Raw genomic sequence first — 13,881 nt, forward strand, 5'->3', positions numbered from 1 at the left:
TAGCCCGATCTCTCTAATCTTTTTTTTTTAACAATCAACTGACACAACAAGGCAAAATGCAATTCTTTTTTTTTCAACAAGATGGCGCTACATGCCAAACGTCTCAAAGATCACTGACATGAGTTCATGACATGCTTTTTTTTCATGGTAGACACCATTTATCAAGGCCCGGAAGCCACTCGGGGATAAGGGTTATTGTGTGTACAGTAATCAATGGGATAATATTGTAGTAATCGTTAGTAATGGAGATTTGATAAAGTGTCTTACTTAAGGGGGCGGTTTATCAGGAATTTGTTTATGTTGGACTTGAAGACATCCAAGTTGTAGTCAGGTGGGAAACAGGCAAGGGGTAGAGAGTTGCACAGGTGTGTACTTCTAAGAAAGAAGCTTTGTTCATGGAAATCTACGTTTAGATTTAGGTACAGATAAAGAGTAGGGGAAATTATTGACATTGGTTTAAGATACACAGGTGTTTATTGTGAAAGATTGGCTAGGTAGGGACTCGAGATTGGAGCTCAGACGAGCACTTGCCATGGAAATAACGATAAAACAAAGACAGGCTCGCAACGTCTCTTCTGTAGGAGAGAGGTTGCAGGGAAGACAAAAGGGCATCCCCACTAAGCTACGAAGTCTATTTTGTACTCTGTCAAAGCAGGATAGGCTGTTTTTAGCAGCTCCTGCCCAGATGTGGCAGCAGTACTCCATCTTTGGACGTACTTGGCTTTTATATAGATAGAGAATTGCATCAGCAGTGAGATATCTACTGGAGCGGTAAAAGGATCCCACCATTTTTCCAGCGACCTTGACAATAGACTGGATGTACGTGTTCTATCTCAGATTAGGAATAAAGGTCAATCTCAGAAACTTGTCAAAACATGGAGCCTCCCCAGGATGAGAGCCATCCATTTCAATTGATGCAAGATGGGGATCAGAGCGTTGATGATGTAAAGATAGGAGCTTGGTTTTAGATGCATTAAAAGTAACCAGCCCATTGTACCACGTGCTCAAGATCAGAGGAGAGAGAGAGCATAAAGAACTTTGTCATTTACGGCCTTTGGTGTGTTGCTATAGATGGTCGTGTTATCAGCATAGATGTCAGCGAATGATTTAAGTATGTGTTTTGGGATCATTGATGTAGATCAGGATGAGAGTTGGGCCCAGGATGGACCCCTGAGCGACTCTAGCATTAATACTGTGGGCCTCTGATTTCTACCTATCAACCACTACTCTTATGAGCCTATCAGAGAGAAATAATTTAATAATTGAGAAAACATTTCCAGTTATACCGTAGCTGGAAATCGTGTGAAGTAGGCCTTTATGCCATACCTTATCGAAGGCCTTTGATATGTCAAGAGCAATTGCCTTATAAAGGAAGCCTTTTTCGAGAAATTTTTATGAAAGAGAGAACAATAAGCAAAGGGTTATGGCTACCACGTTCCCTGGACTTGTCATCATGTGATTTTTATCTTTGGGGGACTTTAAAATAAAAAGTTTATGCAAATAATCCTAACTATTTAGACCAACTAAATGAGAACATTACCAACGGTATCAGCAGAATCACCAGAGAAGATCTATAGGCAGTATCTGCAGACGTTGTTAAACGTGTCCAGAAATGCATAGATGCCAATGGGGAGGACTTCCAGCATCTTTTAAAGCACTACACGTAATTTAAAGAATGACTAAGGTAATTTAAACAATAAAAGAATTTTCCTCCTCTCTACTACATTTTTGGGCTACTTTTAAATGGGACACCCTGTATAATCATTAGGGCTGTGACAACAGGATATTCGGATTTGTATTACTGAAAAAAAGTTGTCAAAAAACAAATATATAACAAATAAATGCTTCCAAAGGCAAGATAAGTTACTTTTCTACTCAACTGGATATTTTTTTAGTGTTTTTATTTAATGTAACATGTTTATTCAGCTCGAAAAACATACAGTGTTTACCGATGTATTGGAAAATTTAAACTGGCGTCGAACTCTCTGCTGAACACAGTAAGTTTGGGAAAATGAGTTAAAAATAAAAGCATATACAAAATACTGTTAAAAAAAAAAACCGAATAAATGTCAACTTGTGCCACGGTAACATATATTGAGCGAGTTTCTAACAGTATTTTGTATATTTTTTTATTTTTAACTCATTTTCCCAAACTTACAGTGTTCAGCAGAGAGTTCGGCGCCATTTTAAATTTTCTAATACATCGGTAAACACTATATGTCTTTCGAGCTGAATAAACATGTTACATTAAATAAAAACACACACACACACACACAAAAATTATCCAGTTAGGTAGAAAAGTAACTTATCTTGCCTTTGATAACATTTATTTGTTATATATTTGTTTTTTGACAACTTTTTCGAATCTATGTGTACAGTAATACAAATCCGAATATTCTTTTAATTCTTTTGGCTCTCAAGTATATATCCGACACAGTTAGACACACTTAATCAACCGAGAACCACACCCGTCTATATAAAAACATATGAGATATTAACGGATACACACTCAAGAGTCAAAGCAATGAAAAGAATATGCTGTTGTCACAGCCCTAATAATCACACACACACACACACACACACACACACACACACACACACACACACACACACACACTGATACAGCCTAACATCACAAGTGCATTTTAGAAGTTTTATCACCGAATGTATGAAGTGTCCAAGTACATCGTTGTCAGTGAATTTTATTTTGAATTTTTCAACGTGCCTTGGTCTTTCTCATCCAGTAGCGAGGGCATCAATCGGTTTATTCCCCCCATGTCCTCAATCATGATATTGTGAAAGTCTTGTCAACACATGGAGGAATCATGTCATTGTCTAGTGACCTTATCTGTATGTGCGGGACGGTCTCTACCAAGCTCCTCTCTCAATTTTTTGGTCTACAGACTTGAAACTTTAAACATAATGGGGAATTGCACTGGTGGAACAAATTCGATTTGGTTTTTTAGCCGTAAGAAATAGTTCCGAAGGGGACAGAAGTGAAAAAAAAAAATGCAACTCAGTTGGCGTAAGTCGATTTAAAGTGCGCATGCGCAAATATAAATTTATACGTTAAGTCGGTTCATTTTTAACGTCTTTTCATCGATCTTGCGATAGCTCAAATGGTAACGACTAAGATTGGAACGGTAAATGCTTTGGTTTTGATTCTAGCTGATGGCACAAAAGTCAATTTTCTTTTTACTTTTGAAATCACTACTATGCATTGATTACGATATAATAATCAACTCTTTAATCGATCTTTAATGATAAAAACGAAATCTGCATAAAGTTAAAACTTTCTTTTACCATTTTTTAAAAAATGTAATACTTTTTTCTATGTTTATGCTTTTAAATTAAAAAAACAATTTTTAAGATTATATAAAAATTATGTTACGCCGAAAGTTTTACATTCATGCAAGCAAGGGAAATATGAGAATCGTACATATAAAATTATGCGAAACATGTAATCTAAAAAAAAAGTAGAAATATTTTTTGCAATTATAATTTTTTTGTGTGCAAATATTAAATAAACAATGCTTAATTCAATGATAATATCGGTAGTTCGAGAAATTAAATTTTCTTTGAATTATATCGGACATAAGGGGCTTTTTTGTAATGTTCATGTAAAAATTAAATAATTAAAACAAAATGTACAATTTATGATGCTTTATTTTCATAAAAACAGCAAAAACAAATTCATTCATTTTTTTACTATTGAAAACCATAACCTTAGTAAAGGTATTTTTGTTTAAATAAAAATACATTTCCACTAAGATCTAAATAAAAATAATGGGTTCATAATATTCCGAGATCATTATTTGATAAATACTGAAAAATTTATTAAAATTGATTAATTTCCTGATTTTTGGTGATTTTTTAAGTAAAGGGATAGGTCAAAATGTTTATACATTTTGAGCATCGGCATTCCTTTTTGAACATATCTATCTCTTAGGCAAAGGATGATCAGTTTCCAATGTTGTTTGGTTTCCAAACTGCATGCATTAAATTCCTGGCACCAAAACGTTTTAAGAGGTTGTCGAATTATAAAACTGAATCTCGACAAGGATATCCGGTTTTTACCGATCACATAATTGCTCGTTAAAAATAATAAACAAAAGAAATGCAGAAACAAAACTATAAATATCCGGATCATTCCGTTATTTCCCGTCTATTGGATATACGGACAACTAGGTTATTGTTTAGAGTTCACTTGTTGAACCCGTGGAAATTTCAGCAATAGTTTAGATTTGTGTCTAGAATATCTGTTAAGTGCACCACGTTAAAAAAAAAAAAAAAAAAAATTAAAAAAAAAAAAAATTAAAAAAAAAAATTAAAAAAAAAAAAGAAAAAAAAGAAAAAATGAAAAAAAAAGAGGCTGATTTTATTGTTTTATTTTACGGCATGTCAACCCTTTCACATTATTTTTTTATTATTTTATTTATTTTTGGTTAGAGATTTTATACTCCAAATTCTTCATATTTTAAAATATTTACTCATGGTGTTTGGTCTGGTTGTTTTGTTTTGTTTATATCTATCCATTTTCTGATTATTTAATGCCGTATACGTTATTTGAGTAAAAGTATTTAAGCTTCAACTTCTTTATATTTTCAAATATTTATTCATGGATTTTTTTTTTTCGTTTTACAACATATCAACCCTTTTCAAGCTATTTAACGTCAAATCCAGTCAATTTGTCAAAAAGTTATTTATGCACATGTTGTTCATGCCTTCAAATATTTATTCATTGTGTTTGGTTTGGTTGTTTTGTAGACGAAAATTGTTGTTTTTGTTTTTGGCTTAGCAGAACATGATTGAGTTTTGCAAATGGAAAAAAGAAAGAAACAATAGCATCAATGTTTGGTGCATTTTATGCCAGGAAGCCAGTATCTTCAGATAGCCTGATCTGGTAGCATCCTCAAGAAAAACTGGCAGTGTAGTTAGCAAAAAAAGGGGGTAAAAATTAAAAAAAAGTCAAATAAAAAAAGCTGTTACACAACGCAAGAAAATTTGATCTTTTATTGATCTGCGTAGGGTGTTTTTCAGATTTTGTATCGTTTCCTAGAAAAAGTTTTAAAAAAATAATAGAAAATAAGAAAATAACAGAAATTAATAGAAAATAATAGAAAATAAAAGAAAATAATAGAAATTAATAAAAAATAATAGAAAATAATAGAAAATAAAAGAAAATAATAGAAATTAATAAAAAATAATAGAAAATAATAGAAAAAAGAAAATAATAGAAAATAGCAGAAAAAAGAATTAATAGAAAATAATAGAAAAAATAGAAAACATTAGAAAATAATAAAAAAAACAAAATAATAGAAAATTATATAAATATATAGAAAATAAAATAATAGAAAATAATAGCCAAAAATAAAACATAATAGAAAATAATAAACAACATTAGAAAATAATAGATATTAACAGAAAATAATAAAATATATAAAATAATAGAAATAAATGGAAAATAATAGAAACAAATGGAAAATGATAGAAAATAATAGAAAATAATAGAAAAACGGATAATAAAAAATAATAAAAAATAATACAGAAAATAATAGATAATAATAACAAATTAAGAGAAAATACTAACAAATAATAAAAAAGTAATAGGAAATAATAAATAATAATTGAAATTATGAGAATATGATAGAAAATAATAGAAAAAAATGGAAAAACTTAGAAAATAATAGATAATAATGACAAATAATAGAAACCAATAGAAAACAATAGAAAATAATAGAAAAAAGATAAAAAAGTAATAGAAAATAATAGGTAATAATATATAATAATAAACAATTGATAATAATAAAAATGTAATAAAAATTATAGAAACTAAAAGAAAATAATCGAACATAATAAAAAATAATAGATATTAATAAATGATAATAGAAAATAATAGAAATTAGAAAAGATTAGATAATACTAACAAACAATATAAAATAGAAAATAATAGAAAATAATAGATAATAATAAAAAATAATAAAAAAATAAAAGAAATAATATTAAATAATCGATAATAATAGAAATTAACAGAAAATAATAGATAATAATAAAAATAATAGATATTAATAAATAATAATAAAAAATAAAAATAATAATAGAAAATAATAAAAATAATAGATATTAATAAATGATAATAGAAAATAATAGAAATTAGAAAAGATTAGATAATAATAACAAACAATATAAAATAGAAAATAATAGAAAATAATAGATAATAATAAAAATAATAGATATTAATAACTAATAATAAAAAATAAAAGAAATAATATAAAATAATCGATAATAATAGAAATTAACAGAAAATAATAGATAATAATAAAAAATAATAAAAAAATAAAAGTAATAATATAAAATAATCGATAATAATAGAAATTAAAAGAAAATAATAGATAATAATAAAAAATAATAAAAAAATAAAAGTAATAATATAAAATAATCGATAATAATAGAAATTAAAAGAAAATAATAGATAATAATAAAAAATAATAAAAAAATAAAAGTAATAATATTAAATAATCGATAATAATAGAAATTAACAGAAAATAATAGATAATAATAAAAAATAATAAAAAAATAAAAGAAATAATATTAAATAATCGATAATAATAGAAATTAACAGAAAATAATAGATAATAATAAAAATAATAGATATTAATAAATAATAATAAAAAATAAAAATAATAATAGAAAATAATAAAAATAATAGATATTAATAAATGATAATAGAAAATAATAGAAATTAGAAAAGATTAGATAATAATAACAAACAATATAAAATAGAAAATAATAGAAAATAATAGATAATAATAAACAATAATAGATAATAATAAAAAATAATATAAAATAATCGATAATAATAGAAATTAACAGAAAATAATAGATAATAATAAAAATAATAGATATTAATAAATTATAATAAAAAATGAAATAATATAAAATAATCGATAATAATAGAAATTAACAGAAAATAATAGATAATAATAAAAAATAATAAAAAAATAAAAGTAATAATATAAAGTAATCGATAATAATAGAAATTAACAGAAAATAATAGATAATAATAAAAATAGTAGAAAAAAAAAGATAGTAAAAAGTAATTAAAATATTAGTAATAATAGAAAATACAAAATAATAGAAAATAAGAAAAAAAGAGTAAATAAAAATAATAGAAAAAAATCGAAGATAATAAAATATGATAGAAAATAAAAGATAATTATTATAATCCAAAATCAATAGAAAAAATAATAAAAAACAATTATAAAAAATAGAAAATAAAAGAAAAAGTGAAGATAATAAAAAATACTAGAAAATAATAAAAAATACTAGAAAATAATAAAAAATTTAAAAAATTAACAGAAAATAATAGAACATAGAAAATAATATAAAATAAAAGAAAATAATTGAAATTTATAGATAATTATAAATTTTTTTAAATAATTGAAAAGAATAAAAAAGAATAGAAAAAATAGAAAATAATACAAAATCAGAGAAAATAGCAAATAAAAGAAACTAATAGAAAATAATAGATAATAATGAATAATAACAGAAATAATAAAAATAATAGAAAATAGGAAAAAAATAAAATAATAAAAAATAAAAGACAACAATAAAAAATGGAAAATGATAGAAAATAATAGAAAATGATAGAAATTAATAGAAAATAATAGAAAAAAAAATAGAAAATAGCAAATAATAGAAAATAATAGAAAATAATAGAAAATAATAGAAAAAAAATAGAAAATAGCAAATAATAGAAAATAATAGAAAATAATAGAAAAACGAAAATAATAGAAAATTAAAGAAAAAATAGAAAATAATAAAAAATTAAAGAAAATTATAGAAAATTATAGAAAATAATAGAAAATTATAGAAAATAATAGAAAATAATAGAAAATAATAGAAAATGGAAAATAATAGAAAATGGAAAATAATAGAAAATGGAAAATAATAGAAAATTATAGAAAATAATAGAAAATAATAGAAAATAATAGAAAATGGAAAATAATAGAAAATAATAGAGAATGGAAAATAATAGAAAATAATAGAAAATAATAGAAAATAATCGAAAATAATAGACAATGGAAAATAATAGAAAATAATCGAAAATGGACAATAATAGAAAATTATAGAAAATAATAAAAAATAATAGAAAATGGAAAATAATAGAAAATGGAAAACAATAGAAAAAATAGAAAATAATAGAAAATAATAGAAAATTGAAAATAATATAAAATAATAGAAAACAATAGAAAATAATATAAAATAATATAAAATAATATAAAATAATAGAAAATAATAGAAAATAATAGAAAATAATATAAAATGGAAAATAATATAAAATAGAAAATGGAAAATAGCAGAAAATAATAGAAAATGGAAAATAATAGAAAACAATAGAAAATAATAGAAAATAATAGAAAATAATAGAAAATAATAGAAAATTATAGAAAATAATACAAAACATTAGAAAATGGAAAATAATAGAAAATAGAAAAGGGAACATAATAGAAAATAATAGAAAATAACAGAAAATAATAGAAAATAAACAAAGCTTCTTTCTTAGAACTGCACGCCTGTGGAATTGTCTTCCGTTTTCCTGCTTTCCGGCTGACTACAATATGGTTGTGTTCAAGTCTAAAGTAAATAAGTTCTTGATGAGCCGTTCCATATAAGTTATTAAATTTACCAAATTTTCATTACTAATGATTACTATATTGACAAATTTCTACTGTACACTCTTTAACCCTTATCCTTGAGTGGCCTCTGGGCCTTGATAATGTGGTGATGCCTTTGTAAAAAAAAAAAAAATAATAGAAAATTGAAAATAATAGAAAATAATAGAAAATTAAAATTAATAGAAAATAATAGAAAACAATAGAAAAAGGAAAATAATAAAAAATAATAGAAAATGGAAAATAATAGAAAATTAAAATTAATAGAAAATAATAGAAAATAAAAAATAATAGAAAATAGTAGAAAATAATAGAAAAAGAAAATAATAGAAAATAATAGAAAAAAATAGAAAATAATAGAAATAATATAAAATGGAAAATATTAGAAAATAATAGAAAATAATGGAAAATAGTAGAAAATAATAAACAATATTAGAAAATAATAGAAAATGACAGAAAATAATAGAAAATAATAGAACATTGAAAATAAAAGAAAATCTGACCTTTTTACGTGTTAACTTCAATCGCATAAACCACTTTGGCCTTGCTGTGACCGGATCCCTTGCTAAGGGATCCTTTTGTCACCTAAGAGGCAAACTTCGGTCACGGAACCAAAATGTGCCACTTTCTCGGTCGCCGGTCACCAAAGTGTGACCTATCCTCGTCAATGCAGTAGGATCCGTTGGTCCGTCTTTCATTCGCAGCCGGCGCCTGTTGAGATCTCTCATGTCAGGATTGATATGTCGTCATCTCGCTGGTCGGTCGGCCGCTAAGGAAAAAGAATCAGCAACTCACATTTCGCCGCCCGATAGGAAGCGCTCAATACACAAAGATAGAAAACAACCTCAGCTCTTCTAGTCTACTGATTAATTCAAACAATATATATATATATATATATATATATATATATATATATATATATATATATATATATATATATATACTCTGTTCCGTCTGCCTGCTTCCCACCTGACTACAACTTGGATGTCTTCAAGTCCAACGTTAACAAATTCCTAATGAACCGCCCCCTTAAGTAAACACTTCATCAAATCTCCACACTAACGTAATGTACTTGCAATAACCCTTATCCCTGAGTAGCTTCCGGGCATGATAAGTGGTGATCACTGTGTAAAAAAAAAAAATATATATGTACAGTTCACAAATATAAAGTTCATATAATCGGCAATTAGTGTTTAGGCCTTTCCCTTTCTTTATCTTCTTGGTAATGCAGCTTAGTGACACGGGGGTCGTGAAGAGGGGAGAGGGTAAACGATCACTTCAACTTCTACTTCAGAACTCAACTCCGAACTCCAGACTCCAGACCGGGGCAGGGTTTCGTGGGGTGGTTCTCCCAACCAATCAACTACGACAGCGTCACTTCTGCCTTGTCTAGATTGGATCCCTCTTCGAATTCCCACGTAATCGCACCTGAAAAGGTCGCAAGCTGTTACCAGGCGCTTGAGGTCACGCTCGTGATCCCTAGGACTGTAGTCGAGATGTAAACATTCGTTCTGCAATATACGAATTTTGCACTGATTCATCACATATGTTTTCATACAACTTTCATTGCTGATGGCAAATAATCAAAAATGACCAAAACGCAATCATTTATTATTTTATTATTTTCTCTCAGCAGGGATTTTTGCTGTCGCCCGGGCACACTAAATTCAATAAAAAGTTACGTATGCCCGTTTTTATAATGCATTTAAGTTTCTGCTTCCTCCCTTGGGGAGCCCAGCCGCCCTTTGTGTCTGTCATGTCACACAGCTAGGATTTTATCAACATCTGAGCTAGGATCAAATTTGGTTGGCAACACGCTCTGAAGTCATCATGTTTATAATAACGTGAGTTAAATTATGCCTAAGGTATGCATAAAGTTTTTAAACGTGGTGAGCTCAAACTCCTCGGAAAGGACTTTATAACATTTATTGATAAACTTGCACATTGTATTCAGGTGTTCTTATAATTGAACGGCGACAAGGTGTTCACTGAGATAACAGCGTGTTAATAGTTAATAGCTGAAATTGGTTAGGATTTGATTTTTTAAGGGTGGGGTACAGCAAAAACTTGTTTACATTGGACTTAAAGACGACCATGTTGTAGTCAGCTGGAAAGCAGGCCAGCATAAGAGTGTTCCACATGCGGGCATTCTATGAAAAAAAGCTTTGTTCACAGAAGTTGCGTTTAGATATAGATACAGATAGAGAGTGAGGGAAATTGTTGATAGTGGTTGTAATTAGATGAGTGCTTAAGTTTGAAATAGCATTTTTCGTTGTTGAACTGAGTTGACGTATGTTAGGAACCCCAAGACATATAAGGGTTTTTGACGTCATCATACGTCGAGCCACTCCATTGCTAAAACGACTTGAGGATGCAATTACTTTTCTCTGGCAGCTTCCCACCCCACCAACTCCTCAATTCGATGTATTTAGAGTTTGTGCGGTGTTGGTAATAGTGACTATATTGGGAATTCAAATCCTGTGATCCATTGCCAAAATCCTGTGCCATTTCCGTATGTTCTAGACAGACGAATGTGGGTCCATAATTTTTTAATCGTTATTATTGCGCAACAAGATATCCTCCCTAAGGATTCGGTAGTTCAATAATTTCGAAACTTAGAGGGATAGAATTTCTTTACAATCACCCCGTCACTAAAACAAAAATAAATAAATAAATAAAAAATAAAAAACATATCTACCCCCCCCCCAAAAAAAAACACACACGCACACAAAAAAAACAACTAAAAAGCAAAAAACAAACAAACAAACAAACAAAAATCTAACAGGACCCGTGGAAATTTCACGGAATGAGAAATATATTGAATCAATAGCGTAATCTGGATAGCGTAAAAATAGTTTTTTTGAGAGAAAAAAAACCCAATAGCACATAGCAAATATGAGTTTATAAACATTTCTATGAAAATGGCGTTCAATTGTATTTTAAATATGGAAGTGACCCTTATCTTATTGATTAAATTAATAAATCCTAATAAATATCCAGAAAGTTACATAATTCAATACAATTTTTGATTTGCTCCTTCAGTCCAACACCGCAGACAATTTTCTTAAAGCTATTTTTTAAAAAATTGACGCCAACTCTAGGATACTTCAATTAAACGTCAAATATGAACAGGTACACTTATAGAGGAATAAAAGGCGAATCAAATAAGGTATCGGCTGTTTAAACAGTTACATTCAAGTTAGCTTAAATTTACGGTTTTTGAAAAAAGTGCGAACTTTCTTTCTGACGTCTCTGTGTGTGATGCCACTAGCTTTTTTTTTTTTTTTTTTTTTTAAAAAATATTAATACTTTTATAGCACGTGTTCTTCATATTTGTCTGATTTATTCCCTGCTTCCTGCGTTCCAACTCGTTTGACTCGTTGGTCTTGTAGTCTCCATCAATTTGCTGTTTTGATACCTCATTATAATACAGCTTCCTATTCCAGTAGCTTCTTTCCAAGAACTGCAAGGTTAAGTGTGTCAGAATTTTTGTAGGAAGTTTTGACGGTAATCTCCAAAAATACCGTTAGGGCTTACAACATGGCCGCCAGAAGAGTCAACAAAAAACTGCGAATAAAATATATAAAACTCGTAATTTCTGTTTTTAAAGTGGGTTGTCAATTTTCTTTATGAAATATACTTCCAAAATAAACTATTACAGTCGTTTAAAACATAATAGAAGTATTATTTTTTATTTTTTAAAAACAATGTTTACAAAATGTCTACGAACGTGCGTAGACATTTTGTAAACATTGTTTTTAAAAAATAAAAAATAATACTTCTATTATGTTTTAAACGACTGTAATAGTTTATTTTGGAAGTATATTTCATAAAGAAAATTGACAACCCACTTTAAAAACAGAAATTACGAGTTTTATATATTTTATTCGAAGTTTTTTGTTGACTCTTCTGGCGGCCATGTTGTAAGCCCTAACGGTATTTTTGGAGATTACTGTTTTGACACCCCTAACACGAAACTGCGAATAAAATATAAAAAAAACTCGTAATTTCTCTTTTAAAAGTGAGTTTTTTTTAAATTTTCTTTATGGATTATACTTCCAAAATAAACTATTAAAGTTGTATAAAAAGTAATAGAGATATTATTTTTTTTTATTTTTTAAAAAACAGTAATGAAATTAATTGAATTTTACGAGTTCAGTATTTTTCAGTTTTTAAACTTTAAAAATCTATCAAAATTTTTCTATTGATTCTATTTTTACGATATTTTCAGAGTCAATGTGAAATTTTATGCTCTTTCCAATAAGCCGAATATAATATTTTAGACAAACGTTTTTTTTTTAAATTCACGCCTCCCCCTATTTTGAAATGTCTATTATAAAGTAAATAATTAATTTATGTGCCAAAGTTTTATATATCACAAATTGAAGATAAAAAATCAATAAATAATATATTCTAATTTAAAGCGAAAAAAAAAGAACAGTTTTTTGGAAATTTACCTGTAAAGTCCGAAGTTTAACCCCCCCTTTTTTTTTTAAACCACGTTGTTTGTATTATTTTAAATGAAACCTTAGTCCTTGCTCCTTTAATTGAAAAAAAATTAGGGTTTGAATTACATTTTTAGAGTAGTTATAAGCTTGGAAAGACAGGGGGTCGAATTAATTCACGCCCCCCCCATTTTGAAACGTCTATTAAAAAGTAAATAATTAATTTATGTGCCAAAGTTTTATATATCACAAATTGAAGATAAAAGATCAATTAATAATATATTCTAATTTAAAACAAACAAACAAACAACAAAAAAGAACAGTTTTTTTTTTTGGAAATTTACCTGTAAAGTCCGAAGTTTAAAACCTTTCTTTTTTAAAAAAAACAAAAAAACACGTTGTTTGTACTTCTTTTTAATGAAACCTTGGTCCTTGCTCCTTTAATTGAAAATAAAATTAGGGTTTGAATTACATTTTTCGAGTAGTTATTAGCTCGGAAAGACAGGGGTCGAATTATTCAATATTTTTCACGAAGTTTCTGACACACCTACTGCGCATTTTCCCCCTACCTAAGACTAAGGCCAGTAAGTATCTCATGTTTTGGCGATAATCATCTTATGTTCTTGTTAGCTCTGTACATCCAGTGCGTTCACACCTTGTCTCGAGCGATTTCCCTTAAAAAAATACAAACATTGGTGTAACTTTACTATAGTGTTTCATTCGACCCAATTATGTATTTTCGACCAAAGGCATTTCAGGAA

The sequence above is a fragment of the Euprymna scolopes genome, chromosome 37, assembly GCF_053919585.1.
Source record: "Euprymna scolopes isolate OS-2025 chromosome 37, ASM5391958v1, whole genome shotgun sequence".
Lineage (NCBI taxonomy): Eukaryota > Metazoa > Mollusca > Cephalopoda > Sepiida > Sepiolidae > Euprymna > Euprymna scolopes.